The following is a 5,704-nucleotide window of genomic DNA, read 5'->3' as shown; positions in this document are numbered from 1 at the left end:
TCTACGGCAACTGACACCAGTTCATAATCAGAGTCATATCTCTCACTGCTATCGCTCCTCCTTCTCTCATCTCTCTCTCTCTCTCTCTCTCTGGATTCATCACTCGCTTTGTCTGTTTTGAGTTTACTTTTCCTCTTGCTTATCTTAACTATTGCCGGGATGAATCTGTTTATTTAAACATTTAGACTCCTTAGTCTTATGTTGATAAATGTCTGCTTTACTTGAGCAGATAAAATGTTGGTGATGAAATACTTATTTTGCAGAAGTGTGTCAGTTACAGTTGATGTATTATGGCTGATTCTATTTCTGTCCACATTTGTAACATCTCCAGTAATCCTGTTTTTATTTCCTCACTGGCTCCCTGAGCTCGTCTGCTCAGTTGCTAATGTTGATTTGTCCTCAATCCTCTGCACTTTATAGAGCTTCCTATTGTTCAAGGTGCCCTCCATATGGGACTGTGCATTAACTATATGCAAACAAATACACATGCACACAATACGTCTGCAGTAGTGATAGTCAGCACCGTCTGATGCTCTGAAACTGTGATCCTCAACGAGGCAGGAATGGTTGTCAGTAGAAAAATTAAAGATTGCATCAGTAACTGAATGGAGATTAAGGGAATATTTTCACCAGAAAAGGCCGTAAAAAATCGACAAAGAAGGTCAGATGAGCTCAGTGGAGTAAAAGCTGACATGCAAAAATGAAAAATGCAGATTAAAAAAAGGAAGATCTCCATGTTTGTTTTTATTTAATGCAAATTCAGGCTGGATTCGGGGATTCTGTAATAATCATATTTGTTTATTTAAAAAAATCAAATCAATAAAATGTGTATTTTTTCAAAGAAGACCTGAGTAACAGATATAAATCATGTCCCTCTCCTGCAGGACTTAACAATCCAGACTGCATTTTTGTTCCTCTCCTGGCAGTCAGAAGGGCTGTAAAAGGTGAGATTTATTTCTCCTGATAATCTGCAGAGAGGACGCGTCGCGAACGCTGTGTGGTCAGCTGTAACGTGGTCGTAACAAGTGAAGAGTAAATCAGATCTGATATCAGGTGTCATCGTAGTGTAACACGATGCTTCAGCGAAACCTGGAGACTCAATAACGATTTCAGGATGGGAACATCTGTGGTCACTTGAGTCGTCATCCACTTCCACAGATGCAGACTTCCACCTCAGCATCTGCAGGGTGGGAATGCTGCAGTCAAGGCTTCATAATAACATTATATACTTGTTTACCAAATAGTTGCAAAGCAACACTGATGTCTTATTTAACACCTTTATATCAACACACCTGAAAGGTTATATTGACCACCACTGAAATGAAATGTTTTTTTTTTTTTCAAAAAGGGCCAGGGACAGTTCACAAAGCCAGAGTACTTGGACGTAGCACATACCTGCTCCATTTGATTTCCATTTGACCATAATGTGCATAAAATGATGCCAGTGCTGTTAAGAGTTACAAAGATGAGCGTGAATAATGTGGCAGAAATAAACAACGTGTAGTTTGTTACATCTGAGAATGACATCAACTCCTCAGCCAAATATAGTTATCAAGCAGAACGAGGAGCTGTTTTTCATCCCACCAACTCTGGTGTCAGTTCTTAAAATACAAACAAGAAAAGGAGAGTGTAATGATGCACACACAAAGCAAAGAACAATAATACCCATAATGCACTCATCACTCACTCACTCACTCATCTTCTCCCGCTTATCCGTTACCAGGTCGCGGGGCCAGCAGCCTCAGCAGGGATGCCCAGACTTCCTTCACCCCAGACACTTCCTCCAGCTCCTCCGAGGGGAGTCCGAGGCGTTCCCAGGCCAGCCGAGAGACATAGTCTCTCCAGCGTGTCCTGGGTCTTCCCCGGGGTCTCCTCCCGGTGGGACATGCCTGGAACACCTCCCTAGGGAGGATCCAGGAGGATCCGGTACAGATGCCCAAGCCACCTCAGCTGACTCCTCTCAATGTGAAGGACTAGCGGCTCGACTCCGAGCTCCTCCCGGGTGACCGAACTCCTCACCCTATCTCTAAGGGAGCGTCCAGCCACCCTGCGGAGGAAACTCATCTCGGCCGCTTGTATCCGCGATCTTGTCCTTTCGGTCACTACCCAAAGTTCATGGCCATAGGTTAGGGTAGGGGCGTAGATTGACCGGTAAATCGAGAGCTTCGCCTTTCGGCTCAGCTCCCTCTTCACCACGACGGTCCAGTACATCGACCGCATAACTGCGGACGCTGCACCGATCCGTTCTGTCAATCTCACGCTCCATCGTTCCCTCACTTGTGAACAAGATCCCGAGATACTTGAACTCCTCCACCTGAGGCAGGACTTCTCCACCCACCCGGAGAAGGCATGCCACCCTTTTCCGATGGAGAACCATGGCCTCAGATTTGGAGGTGCTGATCCTCATCCCTGCCGCGTCGCACTCGGCCTCAAACCGCCCCAGCACATGCTGAAGGTCCCGGTCCGAAGAAGCCAACAGGACGACATTATCCGCAAAAAGCAGAGATGAAATCCTGTGGTTCCCAAACCGGAACCCCTCCGGCCCCTGGCTGCGCCTAGAAATCCTGTCCATAAAAATTATGAACAGGACCGGTGACAAAGGGCAGCCCTGCCGGAGTCCAACATGCACCGGGAACAAGTCTGATCTACTGCCGGCAATGCGAACCAGACTCCTGCTTCGATCATACAGAGACCGGACAGCCCTTAATAGAGGGCCCCGGACTCCATACTCACTCAGCACCCCCCACAGAATGGCACGAGGAACACGGTTGAATGTCTTCTCCAGATCCACAAAGCACATGTAGACTGGTTGGGCAAATTCCCATGAACCCTCGAGCACCCTGCGGAGGGTATAGAGCTGGTCCAGTATTCCGCGACCGGGACGAAAACCGCATTGTTCCTCCTGAATCCGAGGTTCAACTATCGGGCCATAATGCAATGCCGCTTAAATCGGAAGAAATGCCCCATAATAAATTATTTTTCCAGCCTCAACTTCTGACAGGACTGTCTCCAGTTAGTTCTGTTTTGACTTCCCTTGCTCCCATCTTGTCAGGGTTTGACACTTCCCCCAGTTTTTGATTCTCGGTTCTGCCCCTCCTGTTTCCCATCTGCCCTGATTGTCCGCACCTGTGTCTCGTTATCCCCTGTGTATATCTAGTCTTGTCTTTCCCTTGCTCCCTGTCGGTCCGTACTGTTTGCTCCCTCCATGTTCTCCTCTAGTTTCTGGATCCCTGTTTTGTTCTGCCAGTTTTTGATCCTGCTTAGCAGCACTTTGGTTTTGCTCAAATATAATAAATCCTGCTTTTCGCCAACTCCTACCTCCTGCTCTCCTGCTTTTGGGTCCTCAACAACCACACACTTTGACAGAACAGACCGACCCCCTGTTTCTGTTCAGCCTTTTTTTATCCTGCTTTTGGTTTTGTTTTTTGTCCAATAAACCCTGCTTTTTGCCAACTCCTGCGTCCTGCTCTCCTGCATTTGGGTCCTCAACCAACACACACTGTGACAGAACGGACCAACCATTATGGACCCAGCGGGAGAGCTCATCACGCTGCTTGAGTTCTTCTGCCGGGAGTCAGCAAAGAACATGCGCCGGGTCGAGGAGGAGTCCCCCTTCTGGGGAACACGCCTGGCTCGAGGGGGGCCAAGGTGTGTTCAAGCCCAGGGGAGACGACGTCTGCGCCAGCCCCAGCCTGTTCCTGTCCTGTGGTCCCGGGTGCATCCTCTCCTGTTTCGGTGGTGGTCCTGGATGCATCAGCTTCTGTTCCGGTGGTGTTCCCGGGCGCATCGTCTCCTGTGTCGGCGGTGGTCCCGGTCGCATCAGCCCCTGCTCCGGTGATGGTCCCAGACCCTCAGCCAGCTCCGAGGACCCGGGTTCCCCCTCAGCCAGCTCATAGGACCCGGGTTCCCCCTCAGCCAACTCCTAGGAACTGGGTTCCCCCTCAGCCAGCTCCTAGGACCCGGGTTCCCCCTCAGCCAACTCCTAGGAACTGGGTTCCCCCTCAGCCAGCTCCTAGGACCCGGGTTCCCCCTCAGCCAGCTCAGAGGACCCGGGGTCCCCCCGAGCCAGCTCCAAGCATCCCGTCTGCCCCTAAGCCGGCTCCCCGCATCCCGTCCGACCCCCCGAACGGTCTCGCCGGTCGGCCCGGCCTCGAGGGCGACCCCCCGAACTGTCTGCCCATTCCCGAGGACAGCCCCCGGAACTTTGGCCGTGTGTTGGCCTGGGCACCAACAGAACAAAATTAGAGACCTTGGACCCAAGCTTGAAGAGGTCAACTGCCGACAGAGAACTGGAGGTTATCGAGGAATAACAATGCCAATCCTGAAAAAGATGGGACGCTGTGAAAAATGTAAAAGACAAACCTCCATGTACATTTCAGCAGTTATGGAGCCTTTCCAGATGTGGAGGCTGCCCACACCACAGACACGAGTGCAACCCAAACCATCAGAGATGCAGGCTGATGGCCAGCTGGATGCTCTCTCTCTGCTGTAGTCTGGTTTCCAAAAAGAATTACAAAGTTTGATTCATCTGACCGCAGAACTGTTTTCCATTTTGCCTCAGATGATTTCAAATCACCGTTGGCCCAAATGATGGCGGTGGCGGTGTTCACGTATGGTTTCTTCTTGGTATTATAAGCTGCATTTGTGGGTGGCACAGTGACCTGTTTTCACAGACAGTGATCTCTGGAGGTGTTTCTGACCCCCCTAGTGGTTTCAATAGAGAATAAAGTCTGCTTTGCTGTCTGAAAATCACCAACATTTGACCTCCAGCCTTGTCCCCATGTGCACAGATTCCTACCGAGGATTTCTCCGTAAATTAGTCGACAATTTGTTGACACAGTTTGTTGCATTAGTGACCTCTGCCGAATTTTACATCTGAGACGTTCTGTCCCTCTGAAACGGTCCTTTCATATGCAGTCTTGTTGGTGACCTGTTACTAATTTACCTAATTACTCCTCAAATGCTCCTCCAGTTGTTTTTGATTTGTGGCAATTACTCTTCCAGCCTTTTGTCATCCCTATTCCAACTTTTTTGAGACGTGGTTTGAGACACTGCCATCAAATTCTGGACAAAAATTTTCCATGAAGTGGCAAAAAGTCAGTTATCTATCAGGGATCGGATTTGTTGTTTATGTTCTATTGTAAAATATGGGTTTTTGAGATATGCAAACGATTGAATTTTGTTTCTACATTGTAGAGAGAGAGAGAGTGTGTGTGTGTGTGTGTGTGTGTGTGTGTGTGTGTGTGGTTTTACATTTGATGATTAGCTGGAGCATTAACTCTTCTGTGGCATATAATCAAAAGAAACTTGTTTAAAAGCCTTTAAGCTTTTGCTGTCTCTTTCTTCTCCTCCCACCACCCAGCGTTTTTTGCTTGTGCTCTCGCTAGATGGACAAAATTACGAACACATGAAAAACTCTATAGGTCATTGTGAAAGTACTGAATCAGGAATTTATGCAACAGTGTTCTGATGAGTTGTTTGCATCTGGTTTTGCTCCAGTAACATAAAGTCATCAGGAAAGAGCTTTCTAAAGAAATACTTCACTCACAGGGTGATTACAAAGATAGTTTCTACTTCCTCTAAGATGAAATAGAGCAAGACAGGAAGTTATTTTGCAATGCTGCATCTAGTTCTCCAAAGCAGTTTAGTATTGTGTTAATTAACAAATCCAGACCTGTATTAAAAAGAAAAGCTTTCATCTTTC

This window comes from Cololabis saira, chromosome 1 (genome assembly GCF_033807715.1).
Source record: "Cololabis saira isolate AMF1-May2022 chromosome 1, fColSai1.1, whole genome shotgun sequence".
Classification (NCBI taxonomy): Eukaryota; Metazoa; Chordata; class Actinopteri; order Beloniformes; family Belonidae; genus Cololabis; species Cololabis saira.
This window is presented reverse-complemented; position numbering follows the sequence as displayed.